The 26,947-nt window shown below is 45.4% G+C and overlaps 1 pseudogene; it reads left to right on the forward strand.

The window, feature by feature from the left end:
* LOC130477015 (uncharacterized) overlaps positions 1 to 24,442 on the forward strand; it is a 69,161-nt pseudogene extending 44,719 nt beyond the window's left edge.
* Positions 24,443 to 26,947: the final 2,505 nt, after the last annotated feature.

Below are 26,947 nucleotides of genomic sequence, written 5' to 3' on the forward strand. Positions count from 1 at the left end.
CCTTTTCTTGAACCTTTGAATTATTTCAAAGTGAAAATGAGAACACTTGAGGTGTGGTTGAGAATCAATGGAGTTCCTTGGGTAGGGGACGCAAAAACCATTAAGTTCCCTGCCGCCTTGGGCGGTGGCTTATCAATGGGCATTGCAACCATGTGTGAACTTTGGAGAACAGCTTGAATGAGTTGCATGAAGCAGGGGATACAGCAGGGCAAAAGGATTATCCCACCCAGGGTACAAGCAAGGAAAAACAACAGTTTCTTCCACCAAGCCCCTCCAAAAAGATTTTCCCACCAAGATGCATCCCAAGCACTTTTCCAGGACTGAACAGGAACATGAGCTACTTTCCGAATGTTGGAGGCAATATTAAGGAACGCTTCTCCGTTGTCATCTATTTGAAGGCAACAGTTAGTGAAGTTAAATTTACCACAAACACCTCCCTCCTCTGCCATTAGATAATCTAAGGCGAGGCGATTTTAGTAAATTGCTGCTCGCATCTGTGTTTGCTGGTGAGCCAGCAGTTCTAGGGCACTGGCTGTTTGGTTTGTGATAATTTCCAGGACGGCCTGAAGCCGGATGATGTGATTTAACATGTAGACAGGAGTTTGGTAACCAAAGAACCCATCATTTGCCCAGGAAGCAGGGTCATAATAATAATGCGCTGAGGGGGCCAAGCATCACCCCACTGTTGATACCCACCAATGTTGATAGATCTCTTGTCCCGTTTGAGATCATCATATAGTGGGATTCCTAGGGAATTTCCTTTGACAGTGGGCAGCAGGAAAAACCCTGGCTTGATTGTTCCAAATGCACAGGACCCAGCCCAAGGCAGTGGCAGTTGGGAATAAGCAGTGTTGCCACACAGCCAAAAGAAACCATCAGGAGCAACCCAGGGGAGAGAAAGATTAGAGGGGGATCTCCAGAGCGGCCGCAAAGAGGGGAATGCCTGGAACGGGTTGCTGCCTGAGCAATTAAACAACCGGGAGTTTTTTTTTTTAACAATTGAAACAGGTTTATTAAAGAATTAAAAAAATGAAAACAAGAAATATATTTCAAACAACGAACATACACACGCAACACATGCAAGAGCTAACAAAGAAAAGGGAGGAGGTTGGATAGCATTTTAGGGAATGGTGACAGTTGCCAGTCTTTTTTTATATATATAAATTTTTATTGATTTTTTAATAAAGAATACAAAAAAAAGAAAAAAGAAAAAAATATATGTGTATAATAAAAAAGAAAAAACAAACAATACAGAAAAATATGTACAACGCAATATTAAGGCCAATGTTATGACAGTAAATAAAAACAACCTGTTAGTCTATTTCTTAATTAAAAATCACATTAAACTAATTCGTTAAATATACCTTTAAAATCCGTTTTTGCCAGTTTATCCCAATATGCGGCGGCCTTTAACCAAGTATATTTAAATTCATCCAAATCTTTACCATATAAAGAATCTGTAATTTTTGCCATCCACATATAAAACCATAATTTTTCTCTCCATTCTTTAATTGAAGGTTTATTTACTTGCTTCCATTTTTTAGCAATAACAATTCTTGCTGCAGCGAAACTATATTGGCATATGACTCTGTCAGCTTTAACTAAACCTTTTTTTGGAATTTCCAATAAGCAAAAAGCAGGATCTTTTTTGATTTTTACTTTGATCAAATTATTTGTTTCATTCAAAACCAAGCACCAAAATCTCTTAATTTTTTTACAAGACCACCATGCATGCATAAATGTTCCAGTATCTATTCCACATTTCCAACCTAACGCTTTATCTTTTTTCATCTTACTCAATAGCACTGGGGTTATATACCATCTATAAAACATTTTATAAAAAAATTCTTTTATTTCATTTGAAACAGTAAATTTAAATTCCTTTTTCCATAAATTTTTCCATATCTCCAAATCTATATTATAACCAAAATCCCTCATCCATTTCACCATCACCAATTTAATCCTTTCCTGTTCTAGATTCATTTCTATAAGTAGTTTATAAATCCTTCCTATCATTCCTTTATTACCCTTAGATAGTATAATCTCAAAATTAGATTTGGATTGATTAAAACCCAGTCTATTATCCTTACTGAATATATCTTTTAATTTATAATACATAAACCAATCTTTAGTCTGAAGTTATTTTCGTGATTTCAGCGTCCATGTCCCATCTTTAAATTCTATCATCTCTCTATAATTATTACAATCCAAATTTAAATGTGCACCTCTTTGCAAAAATGCTTCTATGGGGTTAATCCAGCCAGGTGTTTTAATTTCTAAAAAATCTTTATATTTATTCCATGTTAATAATAAATTCTTCCTAATAATATGGGAGTTGAATTCTTTATTTACTTTCTCCTTATCATACTATAAATATGCATGCCACCCAAATCGTAGTTTAAAACCTTCTAATTCTAATAATTTTGGATTCTCTAAGAGGATCCAGTTTTTAATCCAGGTGAAGCAAGCTGCGTGATAATACATTTTCAAATCAGGTAATCCCAATCCTCCTGTTTCCTTTAACTCTATTAAATTATTATATGTGTCAGCACTAGCCCCTAGTCAGAACCAATAACCATGACAGGAGACACATTGGTCCAAGGAAGATGGTTTACTGGCAGCATATGGTTGCAGAGCATACAGGATCTAAGACAGCAATGGGGGGCACTGGGATACACTTGACTATATAAAAGCATGGAAAAAAGCATTCAGTATTCAGCAGTACAGATCAGGCTCAATAGATTACTATTTCAAAACAGTCTAGAGATACCTCCGTTCCCACGGAGTACTGTCTACTTCAAAGCGTTCAAGAATGCAAAACAATCCTTGATGGAAAAGCGAAACTGAGACACAGGCCTGACATTCTGCTCCCCTTAGGGCCCCCTCCTGGTTGGCAAGGGGGACGGTTTATCGGGGTAGGTGGGGTAGGAAGGTGTGCACTAGATCCGGGGCGGAGACATCTCGTGCCTTCACCCATTCATCATAGGCAGGGGGGAAGTGTTTCCAATGAATCAGATACTGCAGAGAGCCATGACGTATACGAGAGTCCAGAATCTTAGAAACTTCAAAATGTTCCTCCCCCCCCATCACAGGCTGCTCAGGGGACGGTTCCGGGTGCCAATCTGAGGAGGCGACATGGGGTTTGAAGAGACTAACATGGAAAACAGGGTGGATACGTGTCAGGGTTTTCGGAAGAGTCAGTTCTACAGTGACAGGGTTAATTATCCGGGCGATGGGATATGGTCCCACGTACTTGGCACTGAGTTTAAGGCAAGGCCGGGTGGACCGCAGATTCTTGGTGGAAAGATACACTAGGTCACCCACTTGAAAGTCTTTACTGGGAGAACGATGCTTATCTGCTTGAGCCTTGTATTTGCGCTTGGCCCTGTCTAGATTTTTCACTAGCCAGGGCCAGGTGTTGCGGATGGCCTGAGTCCAGGAATCCACTTCGACACTCCCCTCCACCCCCGTCATATCCACATGAGCAATGGGGCCAAAATCCTGACCGTACACTACATAGAATGGACTAAAACCAGTAGACTGATGCGTAGCATTATTGTAAGCTTACTCTGCAAAAGGCAACAACTCAACCCAATTATCCTGATGGTAATTGACATAACAGCATAAATAACACTCCAGGACAGCATTAACACGTTCAGTTTGCCCATCTGTTTGGGGGTGATAAGCACTAGACAAACCTTGCTCCACCCACACTAACTTGAGAAATGCCTTCCAAAATTTGGCCAAGTAGCTACTTCCGCGGTCGCAAATTATCTTACGCGGAAAGGAATGTAGACGGACAATATGTGACAGGAAAAGGCGGGCCAACTTGGGGGCAGACGGAATGCCTGCACATGGAACCAAATGTACCTGATAGGAAAATAAATCGGAAACAACCCAAAGTACAGTTTTTCCCTCACTAAGAGGGAGGTCAGTCATGAAATCCATAGCAATCACTTCCCAGGGTCTGCTGGGAGTTTCCAGTGGCTGAAGGAGTCCTGGAGGCTTACCCTTCGATCGTTTGACAGTGGCACATATGGGACAGCTGCGAATAAAGGAATCCACATCCGTACGCATGCCCACCCACCAAAATAGCCTGCATAACAAGTGAAGGGTCTTTAGGAAACCAAAATGTCCTGTCGTTTTAGCTCCATGAGCTAATTGTAGGACTTCCCTTCGAAGCGCTTTAGGCACATATAGTTTCGAGTCCTTGTACAAACATCCACTCCGTTCAAGCAAGCCTTGGGGTAGAGTTTGAGCGGAACGTTCAGCCAGGCACTCAGTGCGAAGGGAGTCCAGGAAGGAATTGGGCAGGATCACTCCCCCCCCCTCGGCAGAAAAGGAATCTGGAGTCGCCGGTGGTGGCGATGGAGGGGGAGGGGACCTCAGGTGCTGCGAAGCACCGGTGACGGTCGGCGAAGGCTGATTTGGAGAGGGAGTTGGTTCTTTAGCGCCCGTTGCTCTGCCATCCGTTGCTTGGGTCTGGGATTGGAGCAGAGTCTGGGACCTAGTTGTTACTGCCAGGACGAGCAGAGCCCCTTTGTGCACCGGCAATCTGGAAAGAGCGTCAGCAAGCACGTTCTGTTTCCCGGGTACATGTTTAAGTACAAAACGGAATTGGGCAAAGAAGTCAGCCCAACGCTGTTGTTTCGCGGACAGTTTGTGGGTCCCCGTGAGGGCCTCTAGAATTTTGTGATCGGTCCAGACCTCAAAGGGGACCCCGGACCCCTCCAAAAACTGCCTCCATAGGGTGAGGGCATGATGAACCACAGCCTCTTCTTTCTCCCAAATTGGCCAATTCAATTGAGCGTGCACAAACTTTTTGGAAAAGTAGGCACAGGGGTGGAGAAGACCATCAGCCCCCCTCTGGAGAAGAGCCCCCCCATGGCCACATCGGATGCATCTACTTGCACAACAAACATTTGGTTCGGGTTGGGGTGCTGCAGCACTGGTTCGGAAGTGAATCAGAGTTATTTTTTTCAGAAAATCCACTGCCACACACCCCAGTTTAGAATTTTAAAAGCAAAAAGAAAAGTTAGCTGTAAAACTTGCTTGTGTATCGGGTCCCTCCTCACTCTCTCCTGCTGTCACCTAAGATGGCGCCGGTTCTTCAGCAAAGCCCGTCAGAGCAAGAGCCGCCATTTTCTCGGCAGGCTTTGCTCTAATGACGGTCCGCCACCGGCACCCGATTCTGCACCCCCTCTTGGTCCGAGGGGTGCTGCTTGCCACTTGTAGCAGGGGCTGATTTCGAGCCCCTGGGCAGCAGACGGCAGGAGCGTGACGCCGCGCTTGCAGTGGGGGGGTCATCCGACCCGGAAGTCCCAAAAACCGGGAGTTATTAACGGGGCACATTTGTCACTCCAGGTGTTTTGTTCATCAGTACCACCATGTACCTGTGAACACGTGTTGTGGCAATTAGTCTGCCCAGCAATCACATTCTTTTTATAGAACAGCGTCATCCTATAGTTATATAGCCTGTCCTATGGTTTACTGCCCATGCCCAGGCATGCTGTTATTTAGATACCACGCTATAATTTGATTGATAGGATACTATTCGATTGCTGCTCAGAATCACTCCCACAGTCCTCAAATGATTGACAAAGAAAAAAAGGACTGGGGAGCACTCAGATCAACCCTGAAGGCACTGATCATCAGGTTAATATGTGAACAACTACGACACACAAAAAGACATCCTGTGCAGGTATCATATGTTTCACAGTGCAATTATCTAGGTGGTAACATACCAATCCTGATTTGCGTGCTGGCCAGGCACTGTATCTAGGGTAGAGGGGTAAATAGCAATCTCAGTCCATTCTAGTAGGTTGGGATTCATGTCTAAAAGATATTATTAGGCAACTTTGACTTTTTCTAATTGTTAAACTGTGGATATCTATCGCAGTGCGATGGCGATACAGGGTTCTTATCTCATTAGTGACTCAGGTAATTCACATCTGAATGTGCAAGCACAATTTTGGGGGATGGGACATATAAAACACAGTTAATTTTGCTTGGCCTCACTAGGGAAATTTCGAGATAATGTTGTCAGCATGCTCTATAATGAAATGGATTTTCAGTAGCCTGAAGAGAAAATTCATCCCCCGCCCCCTTGAAGAAGAAATAACAATTCTTAGTCTTTCTCCAGAGGCTGCAGACAGCTATCAAAACTATAAATATTTTAAAATGGAGCATTTAAATGATTAGAAATCTAGCACAGAGAAATTGGCTCTCTCACTTTCAGCATGGAACAGCATCAAAAATTATACATACAAAAAATATACTTACTAAATCTAAAGAACTGCTGAGCCAAGAGCTACATAATCAAATGCGGTTAAAAGTAACCCAAATGTTTTGTAGCACATACTGGGAGTGTAACAGTTTCTTAACTAGGGATGCTCAAGTAGGGCAGCTCATCATATTCGGTGAATTCAGACAGTACAGTACAAAGCAATTGGCACCATTTCATACATGTATGTTCTCGCACAGCCCAATGGGAGTCCAAGATGAGCCAACATTGAGCATCACTCTTGTCTGAAGAAAGAGCAATCAGTCAGCTATTTATAAACAACACTACCAATCAGTCAGCTATTTATAAACAACACTACCAATCAGTCAGCTATTTATAAACAACACTACGCTTTTCAAAAACTTTTCAAAAACTTTTACCATCTGGCAATCACCATGGTATTACTGATGTAATTTCCTGCACGCACATTTTCGCATAGCCTTATGGGAAATAGCCTTATGGGAGTTGTAGTCCCCCCCTTATATCATTTGTTTTGAAATGCCTGGATTACCTTTAATTGTCCCAATACAGTAATTCAGGAGAGGTTGTCAGAGTAAACAATTCTTTTATTGGACCAATAAACAGACACTGGTGTGAATGCCCTTAATGAGGCGCAGGGCAGTCCACACGCCAGAACAAAGAAAGCCATCATCCTTTATAGACTTGGAATAGAGGGCAGGTATTAGGGTTATGTATAATAAAAGGACCAATACACATTAGAGAAGTATACAGGATGATTAGCATACCCTATTAACGTAGCCTGAAGGCGTTACAGATAGCAACCTGATCTGCTAATGAGGAAACGAAACTCAGCATTCCAATCTTGACATGGCTGGTGTCTTAAATCACTTGCCTAGGCCTCATTAGGGCAGCTAACCATACCAGGCTAATGAAGATGAGTTCACTGGCACCTTATAGAAATGGCTATATATGAAGTTTATAGGCATTTTATTTTCCCCCTTTTCTTGAACCTTTGAATTATTTCAAAGTGAAAATGAGAACACTTGAGGTGTGGTTGAGAATCAATGGAGTTCCTTGGGTAGGGGACGCAAAAACCATTAAGTTCCCTGCCGCCTTGGGCGGTGGCTTATCAATGGGCATTGCAACCATGTGTGAACTTTGGAGAACAGCTTGAATGAGTTGCATGAAGCAGGGGATACAGCAGGGCAAAAGGATTATCCCACCCAGGGTACAAGCAAGGAAAAACAACAGTTTCTTCCACCAAGCCCCTCCAAAAAGATTTTCCCACCAAGATGCATCCCAAGCACTTTTCCAGGACTGAACAGGAACATGAGCTACTTTCCGAATGTTGGAGGCAATATTAAGGAACGCTTCTCCGTTGTCATCTATTTGAAGGCAACAGTTAGTGAAGTTAAATTTACCACAAACACCTCCCTCCTCTGCCATTAGATAATCTAAGGCGAGGCGATTTTAGTAAATTGCTGCTCGCATCTGTGTTTGCTGGTGAGCCAGCAGTTCTAGGGCACTGGCTGTTTGGTTTGTGATAATTTCCAGGACGGCCTGAAGCCGGATGATGTGATTTAACATGTAGACAGGAGTTTGGTAACCAAAGAACCCATCATTTGCCCAGGAAGCAGGGTCATAATAATAATGCGCTGAGGGGGCCAAGCATCACCCCACTGTTGATACCCACCAATGTTGATAGATCTCTTGTCCCGTTTGAGATCATCATATAGTGGGATTCCTAGGGAATTTCCTTTGACAGTGGGCAGCAGGAAAAACCCTGGCTTGATTGTTCCAAATGCACAGGACCCAGCCCAAGGCAGTGGCAGTTGGGAATAAGCAGTGTTGCCACACAGCCAAAAGAAACCATCAGGAGCAACCCAGGGGAGAGAAAGATTAGAGGGGGATCTCCAGAGCGGCCGCAAAGAGGGGAATGCCTGGAACGGGTTGCTGCCTGAGCAATTAAACAACCGGGAGTTTTTTTTTTTAACAATTGAAACAGGTTTATTAAAGAATTAAAAAAATGAAAACAAGAAATATATTTCAAACAACGAACATACACACGCAACACATGCAAGAGCTAACAAAGAAAAGGGAGGAGGTTGGATAGCATTTTAGGGAATGGTGACAGTTGCCAGTCTTTTTTTATATATATAAATTTTTATTGATTTTTTAATAAAGAATACAAAAAAAAGAAAAAAGAAAAAAATATATGTGTATAATAAAAAAGAAAAAACAAACAATACAGAAAAATATGTACAACGCAATATTAAGGCCAATGTTATGACAGTAAATAAAAACAACCTGTTAGTCTATTTCTTAATTAAAAATCACATTAAACTAATTCGTTAAATATACCTTTAAAATCCGTTTTTGCCAGTTTATCCCAATATGCGGCGGCCTTTAACCAAGTATATTTAAATTCATCCAAATCTTTACCATATAAAGAATCTGTAATTTTTGCCATCCACATATAAAACCATAATTTTTCTCTCCATTCTTTAATTGAAGGTTTATTTACTTGCTTCCATTTTTTAGCAATAACAATTCTTGCTGCAGCGAAACTATATTGGCATATGACTCTGTCAGCTTTAACTAAACCTTTTTTTGGAATTTCCAATAAGCAAAAAGCAGGATCTTTTTTGATTTTTACTTTGATCAAATTATTTGTTTCATTCAAAACCAAGCACCAAAATCTCTTAATTTTTTTACAAGACCACCATGCATGCATAAATGTTCCAGTATCTATTCCACATTTCCAACCTAACGCTTTATCTTTTTTCATCTTACTCAATAGCACTGGGGTTATATACCATCTATAAAACATTTTATAAAAAAATTCTTTTATTTCATTTGAAACAGTAAATTTAAATTCCTTTTTCCATAAATTTTTCCATATCTCCAAATCTATATTATAACCAAAATCCCTCATCCATTTCACCATCACCAATTTAATCCTTTCCTGTTCTAGATTCATTTCTATAAGTAGTTTATAAATCCTTCCTATCATTCCTTTATTACCCTTAGATAGTATAATCTCAAAATTAGATTTGGATTGATTAAAACCCAGTCTATTATCCTTACTGAATATATCTTTTAATTTATAATACATAAACCAATCTTTAATCTGAAGTTATTTTCGTGATTTCAGCGTCCATGTCCCATCTTTAAATTCTATCATCTCTCTATAATTATTACAATCCAAATTTAAATGTGCACCTCTTTGCAAAAATGCTTCTATGGGGTTAATCCAGCCAGGTGTTTTAATTTCTAAAAAATCTTTATATTTATTCCATGTTAATAATAAATTCTTCCTAATAATATGGGAGTTGAATTCTTTATTTACTTTCTCCTTATCATACTATAAATATGCATGCCACCCAAATCGTAGTTTAAAACCTTCTAATTCTAATAATTTTGGATTCTCTAAGAGGATCCAGTTTTTAATCCAGGTGAAGCAAGCTGCGTGATAATACATTTTCAAATCAGGTAATCCCAATCCTCCTGTTTCCTTTAACTCTATTAAATTATTATATGTGTCAGCACTAGCCCCTAGTCAGAACCAATAACCATGACAGGAGACACATTGGTCCAAGGAAGATGGTTTACTGGCAGCATATGGTTGCAGAGCATACAGGATCTAAGACAGCAATGGGGGGCACTGGGATACACTTGACTATATAAAAGCATGGAAAAAAGCATTCAGTATTCAGCAGTACAGATCAGGCTCAATAGATTACTATTTCAAAACAGTCTAGAGATACCTCCGTTCCCACGGAGTACTGTCTACTTCAAAGCGTTCAAGAATGCAAAACAATCCTTGATGGAAAAGCGAAACTGAGACACAGGCCTGACATTCTGCTCCCCTTAGGGCCCCCTCCTGGTTGGCAAGGGGGACGGTTTATCGGGGTAGGTGGGGTAGGAAGGTGTGCACTAGATCCGGGGCGGAGACATCTCGTGCCTTCACCCATTCATCATAGGCAGGGGGGAAGTGTTTCCAATGAATCAGATACTGCAGAGAGCCATGACGTATACGAGAGTCCAGAATCTTAGAAACTTCAAAATGTTCCTCCCCCCCCATCACAGGCTGCTCAGGGGACGGTTCCGGGTGCCAATCTGAGGAGGCGACATGGGGTTTGAAGAGACTAACATGGAAAACAGGGTGGATACGTGTCAGGGTTTTCGGAAGAGTCAGTTCTACAGTGACAGGGTTAATTATCCGGGCGATGGGATATGGTCCCACGTACTTGGCACTGAGTTTAAGGCAAGGCCGGGTGGACCGCAGATTCTTGGTGGAAAGATACACTAGGTCACCCACTTGAAAGTCTTTACTGGGAGAACGATGCTTATCTGCTTGAGCCTTGTATTTGCGCTTGGCCCTGTCTAGATTTTTCACTAGCCAGGGCCAGGTGTTGCGGATGGCCTGAGTCCAGGAATCCACTTCGACACTCCCCTCCACCCCCGTCATATCCACATGAGCAATGGGGCCAAAATCCTGACCGTACACTACATAGAATGGACTAAAACCAGTAGACTGATGCGTAGCATTATTGTAAGCTTACTCTGCAAAAGGCAACAACTCAACCCAATTATCCTGATGGTAATTGACATAACAGCATAAATAACACTCCAGGACAGCATTAACACGTTCAGTTTGCCCATCTGTTTGGGGGTGATAAGCACTAGACAAACCTTGCTCCACCCACACTAACTTGAGAAATGCCTTCCAAAATTTGGCCAAGTAGCTACTTCCGCGGTCGCAAATTATCTTACGCGGAAAGGAATGTAGACGGACAATATGTGACAGGAAAAGGCGGGCCAACTTGGGGGCAGACGGAATGCCTGCACATGGAACCAAATGTACCTGATAGGAAAATAAATCGGAAACAACCCAAAGTACAGTTTTTCCCTCACTAAGAGGGAGGTCAGTCATGAAATCCATAGCAATCACTTCCCAGGGTCTGCTGGGAGTTTCCAGTGGCTGAAGGAGTCCTGGAGGCTTACCCTTCGATCGTTTGACAGTGGCACATATGGGACAGCTGCGAATAAAGGAATCCACATCCGTACGCATGCCCACCCACCAAAATAGCCTGCATAACAAGTGAAGGGTCTTTAGGAAACCAAAATGTCCTGTCGTTTTAGCTCCATGAGCTAATTGTAGGACTTCCCTTCGAAGCGCTTTAGGCACATATAGTTTCGAGTCCTTGTACAAACATCCACTCCGTTCAAGCAAGCCTTGGGGTAGAGTTTGAGCGGAACGTTCAGCCAGGCACTCAGTGCGAAGGGAGTCCAGGAAGGAATTGGGCAGGATCACTCCCCCCCCCTCGGCAGAAAAGGAATCTGGAGTCGCCGGTGGTGGCGATGGAGGGGGAGGGGACCTCAGGTGCTGCGAAGCACCGGTGACGGTCGGCGAAGGCTGATTTGGAGAGGGAGTTGGTTCTTTAGCGCCCGTTGCTCTGCCATCCGTTGCTTGGGTCTGGGATTGGAGCAGAGTCTGGGACCTAGTTGTTACTGCCAGGACGAGCAGAGCCCCTTTGTGCACCGGCAATCTGGAAAGAGCGTCAGCAAGCACGTTCTGTTTCCCGGGTACATGTTTAAGTACAAAACGGAATTGGGCAAAGAAGTCAGCCCAACGCTGTTGTTTCGCGGACAGTTTGTGGGTCCCCGTGAGGGCCTCTAGAATTTTGTGATCGGTCCAGACCTCAAAGGGGACCCCGGACCCCTCCAAAAACTGCCTCCATAGGGTGAGGGCATGATGAACCACAGCCTCTTCTTTCTCCCAAATTGGCCAATTCAATTGAGCGTGCACAAACTTTTTGGAAAAGTAGGCACAGGGGTGGAGAAGACCATCAGCCCCCCTCTGGAGAAGAGCCCCCCCATGGCCACATCGGATGCATCTACTTGCACAACAAACATTTGGTTCGGGTTGGGGTGCTGCAGCACTGGTTCGGAAGTGAAAAGGCGCTTGAGGGCTGCAAAAGCGGTTTGACATTGATCAGTCCAAAGTATCTTGGCAGTGGGCAACGTAGCTGACACCCCTTTACCTTTAGTTTTAAGGAGGTCGGTGATTGGCAGTGCCACTTGAGCAAAGTTGGGAATGAAACCCCGGTAGAAATTGGCAAAGCCTAGAAATTGCTGCACTTGCTTACGGGTGGAGGGAGGTGTCCAGTCAAGGACTGCTTGCACTTTAGCAGGGTCCATGCTGAGGCCCCGATATGAAATGATGTACCCCAAAAACGTTAGTTGTTCCTGGTGGAACTCGCATTTGGACAACTTAGCATAGAGTTGATGTTCACGGAGACATTGCATCACTTCTCTGACTAGAGTAACGTGTTCCTCCATGGATTTAGAGTAAATAAGGATGTCATCCAGATAAACTACCACGCCACAATATAATAAGTCATGGAGGACCTCATTAATGAGTTGCATGAAGACCCCCGGGGCCCCTTTTAATCCGAAAGGCATCACCAGAAATTCATACATACCGAAGCAGCTAGAAAAGGCTGTAAGGGATTCATCCCCGTCGCGGATCCGAACCCGGTAATAAGCCTCAACCAAGTCCAATTTGGTGAATATACGCTCCTCCTGTAGTTGTCTCAAGATGTCCGAAATCAAAGGGATAGGATAAGCGTTAATCTGGGTAACTGCGTTGAGTTTTCGGAAGTCTATACACAAACGCAAATCACCCTCCTTCTTACGGACGAAGAAAGCGGGGGCTGAATTAGGGGCGGTTGACGGCCGAGCAGGATTTTTATCCAAAGTCTCATAACACAGCGCGCTCGGAGGCGCTCATAGGGTAAATCTTGCTTTTGGACAGTGTGCAGTCTTTCACAACGTCAATGGCACAGTCCGTGGCACGATGAGGGGGTAAGGCATCACATTCTTTTATGTCAAAAACATCTGCAAAGTCTTGATATACTTCAGGTAAAGGTGTTGGCACTACTGTCTTTTTGGTTAATATTTGTTGTTGTGAGAGAGTCATATTTTTAACCAATATTTTAGTTTTGATTTTATTAATTTTAAAACCTGAAAGCTCTCCATAAACCTCCAAAATTTTGTTCCATCTGTCAATTTGTTCAATCGGATCACTCAAAAAACATACTAAATCATCAGCATATGCTCTAAGTTTATATTGATTTCTCCCTATTCGCACACCAACTATTTCATCAGTTTTTCTAAGATTATTCAATAACAATTCTAATAGTAATATAAACAGCAAAGGGGAAAGAGGACATCCCTGTCTCGTTCCCCTTTGAATTTCAATATTCGGTGATAATGATCCATTTATTATCAAATAGGCTGTTTGTTGAGTATATACACTTCTTATAGCATTTTTAAAATTATCCCCAAAATCCATAAATTCTAATACCTTAATCATAAACTGCCAATTGACATTGTCAAATGCTTTTTCCGCATCCAAAAATATCAAAGCTAAAGGTGTTGTATCTTGATCCGCATGTTCCAAAAGATTTATTACCACCCTTACATTCTGACTGAGCAGTCTTCCTGGTAAAAATCCTGCCTGATCTTCGTGTATTAATTGGTTTAATACCCTTTTTAATCTCATAGCTAAAATTGCAACAAATAATTTATAATCAATATTTAATAACGAAATCGGTCTATAATTTTTAACTTCCAATATATCTGAATTCGGCTTTGGTATCAGTACAATATTTGCTTGTTTCCATGTTTGAGGTATAATACCCTTTGTCAATGTTATATTAATCACTTCTATTAAATGGGAAGTTAACTGATCTTTAAATACTTTATAATAATTTGCGGTAAAACCATCTGGCCCGGGAGATTTATTTAATTTACTTTTACTTATTACTTCATCTAATTCCTCTTTAATTATTGGAGAATCTAACGCTTCTTTGTTTTCCTGGGTAATTTCCCCCAAATCCCATTTGGTAAGATATGAATCTATTTCTGTTTCTGAGACTTCATTTTTTGTATAAAACTCCACAAATGTGTCTATTATCTCATCCTTACCCCTTATTATCTTACCTTTCCTTTTTATTTGAGTTATTAATACTTTTTTATCTTTATGTTTCAGCTGCCATGCTAACATTTTACCCGGTTTATTAGCATGTTCAAAAAATCTTTGTTTGTTATATATAATTTTCCGTTCAATTTCCTCCGCAATTAAAAATTCATATTGATGTTGATATTTTCTTATCACAGCCTGCTGGTCTTGTTTAGCTGTTTTATCTTGGAATCTACTAAGATACCTTTCTCCTTGCTTTATTTCATCTAATACCTCTTTTTTCTTTTTCTCCCTTTCCCTATACCATCTTGTATTTTGTTGAATTAGTAAACCTCTAATTACTGCCTTACCAGCATCCCAAACTATATCTTCCTGGGTACCCTTATCTGTATTTTCCTTAAAGCAATTCTGTATCTCCAACTTCAATTTGTCCACTATTTTAGTATTTTTTAAAAGAAAATCATTAATTCTCCAGGGTTTATATCTTCTTTCCCCTATTTTAATCTTTACTGTTACCACATTATGATCAGATAGTATCCTAGGCAATATCTCTGCATCTTCTGAATTCGTTATCAAACCTTTCGAAAGCCATAACATATCTATCCTGGAATGTGAAAGATGTCTCTGTGAGAAAAAAGTATATCCTTTCTTATTACCATTTGTCAGTCTCCAGACATCAAACATATCCCATTGATCCATGAGAACATCAAAAATCCCCGGTAATTTACCTTCATTATTTGCTTTTTGCTTTTTACCAGATCTATCTATCTTAGGTACCATTACTCCATTAAAATCCCCCATCCATATCATTTTTTCTGTAGCATATTCCGCCATTATCGTTGCAAATTTATCATAAAATATTTTTTGATTAGTATTGAGGGCATATATTCCCACAAGTAATAACTTCTGAAAATCACATGTTATTTCCACCATCAAAACTCTACCCTCTATGTCCTGATATATAAGTTTTGGTTCTAATAATGAAGGTAAATACATCACTATACCATTAGTTTTTTCCCCCCATTACATGCCGTGAAAAGTGTGCCCAACCTAGAGTGTTCCAATCTGAATATATCCTTTGGAAGTATATGCATTTCCTGTAAACAAATAATATTAGCCTTAGTTTTTTGTAGATGATGATATATTTTCCTCCTTTTATTGGGAGAATTCAATCCATTAGTATTCCAAGATAAAACCTGTAACATATCAAAATTCAGTTAGATCCATTAACCCTCATATTCAGAATTATCAAACCTTAACTCTTACCCTGCCCCCTCCCACCCCCAATTTTTGTTCAGTCAATATCCTCAGTTGGAGACTCCTCTGATGAATCTATTGGTAAGTCTCCTCCTCCAGATGCTTCAGCTGCCTTTTCTTCTTCTGTAGATTCTCTGGTTTTCACTTGTTTAGTTGGCTTAATAGGTTTAGCCAGGTCTGCATCATATCTTCTCAGAAACTGTTCAGCCTTGTCCAATTCTGTGAACTTGAATCTTTTAGCCTTAAAAATGAAAGAAATACCTTGTGGATATTCCCATCTGAATTGTATTCCGCTGAGTTTTAGACGTTGAACAATCTCCATAAAATCCTTCCTCTTCCTCAGCAGTCTTGCAGGTATTTCCTTCATCAGTCGCAGAGACTCATCTTCAACTTTAAGTGGAGTCTTGTAGTGAGTATTGAGTATCAAATCTCGATGGCTCCTTGAAAGTAGTTAAAGTAGGCAATCCCTCGGAACTTTATTTCTGGTTGCATATGCAGAATTTATTCTGTAAGCTGTCACAATCATCCCCGCTATAACTTCCTCAGGTTCCTGTAAAAAATCTGCCAGAAGTACTGTCAGATATCCACATAGGTCACGATCTTCAACTTTTTCTTTCAATCCACGTATGCGCAGGGAGGATTCTTTAATCTTATATTCAATCATCGCTATTTGGTCTTGTTGCTTTTCTTCCCTTTCATTTACAGCTGTTAGTGACATCTCAAGGGTATCCACCTTCTTCTGAATTTCTTTAGTTTCCTGTGTTGTTTTTTTAAGCTTGGTTTCAACCCTATCTTGTCTGACAGGGATGAAATTGTGTCTTGAAAAGCAGCTATTGCAACCGAGTTCTGAGATGTAGTAATTGTATTCTGGGATAGCTCCTGCTTCATTTCTGCAACATCTTGATGAGTCTTAGATAAAAGATCATATAAAGAATTCAGTGTCACTTCAGGCTTGGTTTTTGAAGTCATCTTTGTAGTTACAGATGTTGTTGCAACTGGAGACTGTTTAGGCGTGATTTGAGATACCGAGGCTCTTCTTTGGGGAATCTGTACCACCAACTTTGTATCTTTAAGAATGTCCTTAGCGTCCTTCTCCTTTTCTCCCATTGAGAGGCTAGGAAATAGGAAGCAATTGTAATCCAAATGGAGGAGATGGGGGAGGGCAGAAAACGTCTATTTCATGATGTAAAACAAAGTTATTTCAGATGTAACAATTCATTATAGAGAAAAGACAATCACTATGACATCTCAGCAAGCATATTCCATGTCACTTGATTGCTTTCCAGCAGTTTCTGTTTGCTTTACCAATCTTTCAATGCAGAAAAAGTTTTTTTTAAAATGCGTCACTCAGCTGGCAAAAAGCCAAAACTTCTTAAAACAGAGCAAAATGAGATTATAGATGAATCAGAGTTATTTTTTTCAGAAAATCCACTGCCACACACCCCAGTTTAGAATTTTAAAAGCAAAAAGAAAAGTTAGCTGTAAAACTTGCTTGTGTATCGGGTCCCTCCTCACTCTCTCCTGCTGTCACCTAAGATGGCGCCGGTTCTTCAGCAAAGCCCGTCAGAGCAAGAGCCGCCATTTTCTCGGCAGGCTTTGCTCTAATGACGGTCCGCCACCGGCACCCGATTCTGCACCCCCTCTTGGTCCGAGGGGTGCTGCTTGCCACTTGTAGCAGGGGCTGATTTCGAGCCCCTGGGCAGCAGACGGCAGGAGCGTGACGCCGCGCTTGCAGTGGGGGGGTCATCCGACCCGGAAGTCCCAAAAACCGGGAGTTATTAACGGGGCACATTTGTCACTCCTGTTTGTGGCTGCGAAAAAGAAGCTGAGAGGTCGAGGCCACCAAGAGGAGTGGCGGTCGTTGGCCACAAGGGTGAAAGTACCCAGAGTGTTTCCAACTGGGTGTCAGGCCTGTGTCTCAGTTGATGTTTACTTTCGCTTTCCCACTGACCAGACTCAAGGACTGTTGTGCCTACTGAACTCCGTTTGAAGCTCTGGGAACTCAGCTTTGTTTGTGATGTGTAATCTCTTGCCTTTTCTGTGCTTTTATATTGCCAAGTTCAAGCCAGCAGGCTTCATTGCTGTCACCCTTTTCTTTATGCTCTGTTAACCTATTTTGACCAGTAAAACCAGCTTCTTTGGACCTGACTGTCTCTGATGTGGTTTTTGGTTCAATTGGGCCAAGGGCTTACATTGTGACAGCAATAAATCAATCCTTCATCTTCTGCCAGGCTGGAGCCCCGGAGGGTTCGCCTGCCACTCGGATGGGAGCGAAGAAAGCGCTCTCTGAGTGACTCGTGACTGGAGCCCTGTGTGGTTCCATCCAGGCCCGCCGGAACTGATCCCTGGGTAGAGGGTTCCGACTGAGAACCCTGGAAGACGATCCTGACCTCGTACGGGACGTTGTAGCTTAGCTACGGAGGACCAGCACAGAAGTCTGTCGCCTACATGGATTAATAAAGGCCCAGTGGCGTTCTCTGGCGACAGCCCCCTGGATGTCCGACGCTGAGGATGCCAACGCCTGCTTAGACCTCCAAGCCCTTGATCGGTTGGTGGAGGATGCTCAGTTGGCGGCTGAGGATTTACAACTACTAATGGACTTGTTAGACAGGCTTATTGTTTGTGAGACCTCTCCTGATTTGTCCGCGGCCCCGATCCGCCCAGCCGTATCCCGAGCCATGGCAGGAGCGGAAGGTGTTTCATTGGTACCGAATGCAGCTGAGTGTCAAGCAGAGGCTCAACAGATCGCAGTTCAAATGGCGCTACTGTTTGTGGGACTACCTAAGGATACCACAGTAGCCGACCTATCACAATTGTTAACCCCAACTTTCGGAGCTGGGGCACCCGCGATAGCGGTCCAGGTTCAACCGCTCCTGGGCGGGGAGTCTAAACCGCTCCTTGCCCTATTGGAAAAGGAACTTCTACCACTTGTTACCACGGCTGCTGTCCTGAAGCTCGAGGCTGCCCAAGCCCTCGCGGACAGAGAGGCAGCTGCTGCAGCTGAGGCGGCGGCCAAAGCTAAGGCCGAGCGGGAAAGGGAGCAGCAGTTGGCTGCAGAACGGGCGCGGGCGGGTGTGCACCCCAAAGACACCGGGCGAACCGGCCCCTCGTGGGGGCCAACGTTTTCTCCAGCTTTTGCTCCGTCTCGCACCACCCAACGCATGCGTCGCCTCGCAGAACGGCTTCGGGGCTCCGATGAGTCTGATGAGGAGGACTTGTATGGAGATGTCAGCCCTTGGCCCACAGAACCAGAAATCACCACAAAGTCATATAGAGTCCAAACAGATGGCTTTTACTGGTCAAATAGGCATACAGTGCAAACGAATAAAATGACAGCTATGAGAGACTCACTAGCTGGGAGATAATATAAGGCTGAAAAGGCGGGAGATTACAAGCATAGGCTGAATACAGTTTCCCAGGAGCTGAGTTCCCAGGCCTAGGTATGCGACCTTGAGGGCCAGACAGTACAGCGCAGAGACAGAGGCAATAACGAAACCGAGATAGCAGCCTGACATTCTGCTCCCCTCAAGGCCCCCTCCCAGTTCGCAAGGGGGCTGGCTTATCCGGGTAAGCAATGTGAAAGGCGTTGACGAGGTCGGGGGCGGAGACATCCCGTGCGCGCACCCATTCGTCATAGGCAGGGGGGAAATGTTTCCAACGGACTAAATACTGCAGGTTGCCATGGTGAACACGGGAGTCAAGGATCTTGGAGACTTCGAAGTGTTCCTCCCCCCCCACCATGATGGGTTGCGCAGGAGGTGGATCCGGATGCCACTGTGGAGAAGCAACATGGGGTTTGAGGAGGCTAATGTGGAAAACAGGATGCACACGCCTCAAGGACTTGGGGAGAGCCAGTTCCACCGTGACAGGGTTTATGACCCGGGTGATGGGGAAAGGGTTAATGAATTTAGCACTGAGCTTATGGCACGGACGGGTGGAACGGAGGTTTTTGGTGGAAAGGTAAACCAAAGCACCCACTTGCAGATCACCCCCGGGGGAGCGATGTTTGTCAGCTTGCGCTTTGTATTTACGCTTGGCCCGGTCGAGGTTGCTAATGAGCCAGGGCCAAGTGGTACGGAGGGCGTGTGCCCAGGAGGCAATGTCGGGGTTCCCCTCCCCCTCTACATCATCTGCAGGAGCAATAGGACTGAAATCTTGTCCATACACAGCAAAAAATGGGCTAAAACCTGTGGATTGATGCATGGCATTATTGTAGGCATATTCTGCCAAAGGTAACAGTTCCACCCAGTCATCCTGGTGGTAGTTAACATAACAGCGTAAATAACATTCAAGTACAGCATTGACACGTTCGGTTTGACCATCAGTTTGAGGATGGTATGCACTAGACAACCCTTGTTCCACTCCCACCAACTTGAGGAAAGCTTTCCAAAACTTAGAAACGAAACCACTTCCGCGGTCACAAATTATCTTACGCGGAAACGAATGTAAACGAAAGATATGCGTCACGAAGAGGCGGGCCAGTTTCTGAGCAGAGGGGATCCCTGCGCATGGAATCAAATGTATTTGTTTAGAAAACAAATCAGTAACAACCCACAACACAGTTTTACCTCCACTGAGAGGGAGATCAGTCATAAAGTCCATAGCAATCACTTCCCAAGGTTTGCTGGGCGTTTCAAGAGGTTGTAGCAGTCCCGGGGGTTTGCCCTGCGATCGTTTCGCAGCGGCACAAACGGGACAGCTGCGGATGAAGGAGTCAATGTCGGAACGCATTCCCCCCCACCAGAACTGTCTGCGCAATAAGTGAAGGGTTTTCAGAAACCCAAAGTGCCCAGCTGTTTTGGCTCCATGAGCTAAATGTAAAATGTCCTTCCGGAGAGCTTTGGGTACATACAATTTCGAGTCCTTGTACCAGGACCCTCCCTGTTCCAAAACACCAGGAGGTAGGGTATGAGCGGAGCGTTCTAAAAGGCACTGGTCCCGAAGGACATTTAAAAAGGACTCGGAGATGGGGATTTTGGAGGGGGCCCCCCCGTCGGCCATGGAGATCTTAGAAACAGTTATGGGGCTAGTGCTTACGTGCGGCGGCGCGCAGACTGCAGGCGGCTGAGCGGCCGGAGGGGTAGGAAGGGCGGGAACGCCGGTCTGTTGCGGTGGCGGCTGGGTAGCCGGTTGGGCTGGCGGAGCTTGTAAGTTGGGTAAGGCGTGCTGATGCTGGGATCGAGTTTGCACAGCCAGCATAGGTAGGGCCCCACGTTGCATAGGGGTGAACAGAGAGTTGGTGGGTCTCTCGAGTTTTACCGGATATTGTGGTAAACGGGAGAGGGCATCCGCGAGAACGTTTTGCTTCCCAGGGACGTGCTTCAGGGTGAAACGGAACTGAGCAAAGAACTCCGCCCACCGTTGTTGTTTCGCCGATAGCTTATGGGACCCCGTGAGGGCAGCTAGATTTTTGTGATCGGTCCAAACCTCAAAGGGGACTTTAGACCCTTCCAAGAATTGCCGCCATAGAGTCAGTGCATGATGAACTGCTGAGGCCTCTTTCTCCCAGATGGGCCAGTTTAATTGAGCGTGCGCAAATTTTTTTGAAAAGTAAGCGCAAGGGTGAAGAAGACCATCCGGTCCTTGCTGGAGGAGAGCCCCTCCCATGGCTACATCGGAGGCATCGACTTGCACAATGAACATTTGATTTGGGTCTGGGTGCCGTAGCACCGGCTCCGAAGTGAAGAGGCGTTTGAGGGCCAGAAAAGCGGCTTGGAGGGCAAGGCAGCCGAGCTTACTTTTCCCTTAGTTTTCAGTAGGTCCGTAATGGGTAGAGCCACTTGGGCGAAGTTAGGGATGAATCCCCGATAGAAGTTTGCAAATCCTAGAATTTGTTGTACTTGCTTACGGTTGGTGGGGGGAGTCCAATCGAGGACGGCTTGGACTTTGGCGGGGTCCATGCGAAGACCTTGGTGGGAGATGATGTATCCCAAAAACGTGAGTTTGCTTTGATGAAATTCGCACTTAGCTAGTTTTGCGAAAAGTTGATGGTCACGCAGGCGTTGCAGAACTTCCCGGACCAGAGCCACATGCTCGTTCATAGTTTTCGAATAAATGAGAATGTCATCTAAATAGACCACCACCCCACGATATAGAAGGTCATGTAGGATTTCATTGATGAGTTGCATGAAGACCCCCGGGGCCCCTTTTAATCCGAACGGCATCACAAGGAATTCATACATTCCGAAACAGCTAGAGAAGGCAGTGAGGTGCTCATCCCCTTCGCGGATACGGACTCGGTAGTAAGCTTCCACCAAGTCTAATTTAGAGAACACACGGCCTTCCTGTAATTGTCCCAAAATATCCGATATTAATGGGATAGGATAGGCGTTGGTCTGGGTAACCGCATTGAGCTTTCTGAAGTCAATGCACAGGCGAAGGTCGCCCTCTTTTTTCCGGACGAAAAACGCGGGGGCCGAGTTTGGGGCATTCGAAGGGCGAATGAACCCTCTGGCGAGGTTTTTGTCCAAAAAGTCCCAGAGGACAGTGCGCTCGGAAGCGCTCATAGGGTAAATCTTACTCTTGGTTAATGTGCAGTCCTTTACCACTTCAATCGCACAGTCTGAGGCCCGGTGGGGGGGTAAGGCATCACATTCCCTAAGGTCGAAGACATCTTCAAAGTCCCGGTATACAGCAGGTAGAACCGGTGGTGCTGGGGCAGTAGAGGTTAATGCTGGAACGGGCGGATATAGCAGAGCAAAGTTCTGCCGATGCTGGTCGCAGGTGGGACTAGCGAAGGAGATAGTGTTTGTTTCCCAATCAATACTGGGACTATGTCCTTTAATCCAGTTAATTCCCAAGACCACTTCAAATCGGATAGGGGCTATAGTGAAGTCTATTTGTTCCCAGTGGGAACCAATTCCCATTGCCACCCCTATGGTGCGGTGATCAACTGGACCCCCCTGGAAATGGCTTCCGTCCATTTGGGCAAATTGGACGGGGGCGGGTAAAGCCTCAGAGTCGGCTCTGAGTGCAGCAAAAGTGGCTTCGCTTATGAGAGTGCGACAGCAACCGGAGTCAATTAGTGCTTTGACGGGGAGTTGTGGGCCACCGTTAAGGTGTTGTAAAACTGCATCCACGTAGACGGTGGAGTCCACTTCTTTGATTTTGGTAGGAGCATTCGGTTTGATAGGAAGATCCTGAGAGGTCTGTGGAGACGCTCCATTCACCACAGACCGGAGCCGTTTTTTGACAAGTCGAGGGGAGATTCCAGGTTTAAGGCTGGAGAAATCCAAGGATTTTCCTCATCCGAAGAGGGAAAGTTGTCCCCCAATGGGGCACTTGTAATCCGAGACCCGGCGGGGTGGTTGGTAGTAGGCAGGGAGGCTGGGTCCCCGGCATGGAGTGCAGAGGGTGTGGGTCTTCCCGGAGCTGTGCTGCGGGTGGCCGCGGTGCCTCTGCGTGGTGGACGACCTCGGGCGCGGGTTGTCGTGCTGGGACGAAATAATTCCTGGCGGCGCGGGCAAACGGCTGCAAAGTGGCCCATTTCTCCGCAAGTAAGACAGGCACCCCTCTGAAATCGGGCTTCACGTTCCTGGGGCGGACGTGGGGGATTTCGTGGGACGAGCAGTGGTGCCTTGGGTTGAGGCTTTTGGGTGCCTTTTTCCTTGTGCTTTTGACGGACGAGAGAAATAAAGCGTCGGCGGCTTTCCACTTCCTCGGCTAATAGGATCCAGTCTTCGAGGGTATCGGGATCGCCCCGCATGTAAGACCAGTTCAGAATGTCAGGATGCAAGGCTTCCCTGAAATGATGGATCAGGGTGGTCTCGGGCCAACCTACAATTTTACTTGCCAGTCGTTGAAATTCATCGGCAAATTCTCGAACTGTAGCAGAGCCTTGTTTTAATTGTAAGAGTTCCGTTTTGGCTCTTTCCCCCAGGAAGGGGTCCTCAAACCTCCTTCTCAGGGCAGTCATGAAGTTGTTGAGGGAACGAATAGCACGAGAGCGGGTGTCAAACTGGAGGACCATCCAGTCAGCCGCTTTACCTGTCAGAAGGGAAGCTACGTAACGCACCCGGCTATCTTCCGTGGGGAAAAGTTGTCCTTGTTCTCGCATATAACTGTCCACTTGATGCAAGAAACAAGGCAAAGTCTCGAGAGATCCGTCGTACGTAGTCCTCAATTTGAGTTGCTTCCAAGGGCCGGGCGCAGGTTGGCCCGGTTGCACGGGTGGTCCGGGCGGAGGAACAACAGGAGCTCCAGGAGGCAAGGGTGGAGTAGGCACATTAGCGGGTGGTTGGGGTGGCTGTACGGGTACCCCCTGACCCGGTATCGGAACGGGCTGTCTCTGAGCTATCAGGGTTTGTTGTAATTGCCTGTTCTCCTGAAGCATACGTTCCATTAGTTCCTGGAGTTGATCAACACGGTCGGAGAGCTCCCGATTCTGGGCTCGTAAGAGATGAACCTCCTCACTTGGGCCACCAGTAAGATGAGAGTTTCTCGAGAAATAAGATTATCCAAAAGTCCAGTTAATATTTGTAAATCCTCAGTTGCCAACCGGGCATCGTCCAGTAATTGATCCAAGTCTTGAAGATCTAAACGAGTATCGGAGGGCAAGGCACCGGCTCTCATTGGGCCTCGGGTTTGCGGACCAGTCGAGCACATCATACAGGTGGACCTGAGGAAGAGGTGCACCTATTGCGAGCTCAAAACCGGGAGTTATACGATCGGGTAGACCATCTCCAGGATCAAATGGAACGCTTGTTTCAGGAAAACGAGCGCTTGCAGCAGGCGCTGACGACTCCAGCGCAGCCCGTTCTCCCGGTTCAGCTGGGTATCGTCGCTCAACAACCCGCAGCATCAGTGCACCCCCAGCCGGGTGTACCCGCTCATCCACCTGCTCTCCCCCTAGTTCCGGGAGCCCCGGCTGCACCAATTCCCGGAGCACCCGTGCTACCGGGTCAGCCTATACCCGGTCTATGGAAGCAACCTTGGCTGAAGACGACATATGATGGTTCACTCGAAACTCTACCCTGTTTTCTTCATCAAGTGGACAGTTATATGAGGGAACAGGGGCAATACTTTCCCACTGAGGACAGCTGAGTCTGTTTCATAGCCTCTTTATTGACGGGGAAGGCAGCTGACTGGATGGTCCTCCAATTTGACACTAGATCCCGATCTATCCACTCCCTCAACAATTTCATGCTTGCCTTGCGGAGACGGTTTGAGGACCCCTTTATGGGTGAACGAGCCAAGGCAGAACTATTACAACTCAGACAGGGTTCCTCTCCAGTCCGGGAATTTGCAGATGAATTCCAGAGACTGGCAAGCAAGATTGTGGATTGGCCTGAGGCCACCCTTATTCATTATTTCAGGGAAGCCTTACACCCTGACATTCTGAACTGGTCGTAAATGCAGGGTGATCCCGAGACCCTAGAAGATTGGATTTTGCTAGCTGAGGAGGTTGAGAGCCACCGACATTTCATTTCCCTAGTCCGACAGTGAAACAGGGATAAGAGCGCCCAAAAACCCCCACCGAAAGCGCCGCTTTCCAGCCTACATAAACCTACTCAGCCACCTCTAGATCGCGAATCAAGGTTCCAGAGGGGGGCTTGCCTTGTTTGCGGGGAATTGGGCCACTTTGCAGCGGCTTGTCCTCAGCGTCCGGAGACCACTCGCCCCAGCATAACACCCTGAGCTCGAGGGAGACCTCAACGCAGAGGCACCGTGGCCACCCGCAGCGCAGTGCCGGGATGACCCACACTCTCTGCACTTCACGTTGAGGAGTCGGCTAACCTTTCTGCATCAAACGACCCCGCAGGGTCTCGGATTACAAGTGCCCCAATGGGGGACAACTCTCCTTCTTCTGACGAGGATAATCAATGGCATGCTCCAGCTCTAAACCTGGAAACCCCTCTTTATCTGTCAAAAAACGGATTCGGTCTGTGGTGAGTGGAGCGTCTCCACAGACCCCTGCAGAATCTCCTGCTAAACCCAAAGCTCCCATCAAGGTGAGTGAAGTGGAAACCACTGTTTATGTAGATGCAGTGTTGCAACACTATAAAGGGGGTCCCCAATTTCCTGTCAAGGCACTTATTGACTCTGGCTGCGGCCGCACCTTAATTAGTGAGGCCACGTTTGCAGCTTTAAAAGTCAAGTCCGAAGCTTTACCAGCTCCCGTCCAATTCGCCCAGATGGATGGGAGCCATTTTAATGGGGGACCAGTCGATCATTGCACACGGGGAGTAGCGATGGGTATTGGTTCTCATTGGGATCAAATAGACTTTACCATAGCCCCCATCCGGTTCGAAGTTGTCCTAGGGATTAATTGGCTTAAAGGTCATAGTCCCTATATAGACTGGGAAATGGACACTATTACCTTTACCAATCCCAATTGCAAACAGCACCGACAGGAAGTCGCGGTGGTGCCTCCACCCGCTCCGGCGTTAACCTCCGACACCTCCTCGCCAACGCCTTTGCCCGAAGAATACAGGGACTTTGCAGATGTCTTCGATGTTAAAGAATGCGATGCCTTACCCCCCCCACTGTACCACAGACTGTGCAATTGAGGTGGTAAAAGACTGCACACTGACTAAGAGCTAGATTTACCCCATGAGCGTTTCCGCACGCGCTGTGTTACGTGACTTTTTGGATAAAAATCTTGCGCGAGGGTTCATTCGGCAATCGAACGCTCCCAATTCTGCCCCGGCGTTCTTTGTCCGAAAAAAGGAGGGTGACCTGCTTTTATGCATTGACTTCCGAAAGCTTAATGCAGTTACCCAAGCCAACGCATACCCCATACCATTGATTTCAGATATTTTGGGACAATTACAGGAGGGACGCGTTTTTTTTCAAATTGGACTTGGTGGACGCTTATTATCGCGTCCGTATCCGTGAGGGGGACGAACCCCTCACCACCTTCTCTAGCTGTTTTGGAATGTATGAATTTCTTGTGATGCCTTTCGGATTAAAAGGGCCCCCGGGGGTCTTCATGCAACTCATTAACGAAATCCTCCATGATTTACTATACCGCGGCGTGGTAGTTTATTTGGATGACATTCTTATTTATTCAAAAACCATGGAGGAACATGTTGCTCTGGTCAGAGAAGTTTTGCAACGTCAGCGTAACCACCAGCTCTATGCAAAACTGACCAAATGCGAATTTCACCAAGAAAAAATAACTTTCTTGGGGTACATCATCTCTCATCGTGGTCTTAGCATGGACCCCGCTAAGGTCCAAGCGGTACTTGACTGGACTCCACCCTCCACCCGCAAGCAAGTGCAGCAATTTTTGGGCTTTGCCAATTTCTATCGCAGTTTCATTCCCAATTTCGCTCAAGTAGCGCTGCCAATCACTGACCTCCTGAAAACAAAGGGTAAAGGGGTTTCTGTGATGTTGCCCTCTGCCAAAATACTGCGGACTGATCAATGCCAATCCGCCTTTGTAGCCCTCAAACGGCTTTTCACTTCTGAACCTGTGCTGCTGCACCCAAATCCGAACCAAATGTTTATTGTGC

Source organism: Euleptes europaea, chromosome 1, assembly GCF_029931775.1.
Source record: "Euleptes europaea isolate rEulEur1 chromosome 1, rEulEur1.hap1, whole genome shotgun sequence".
In the NCBI taxonomy this organism is placed as follows: Eukaryota; Metazoa; Chordata; class Lepidosauria; order Squamata; family Sphaerodactylidae; genus Euleptes; species Euleptes europaea.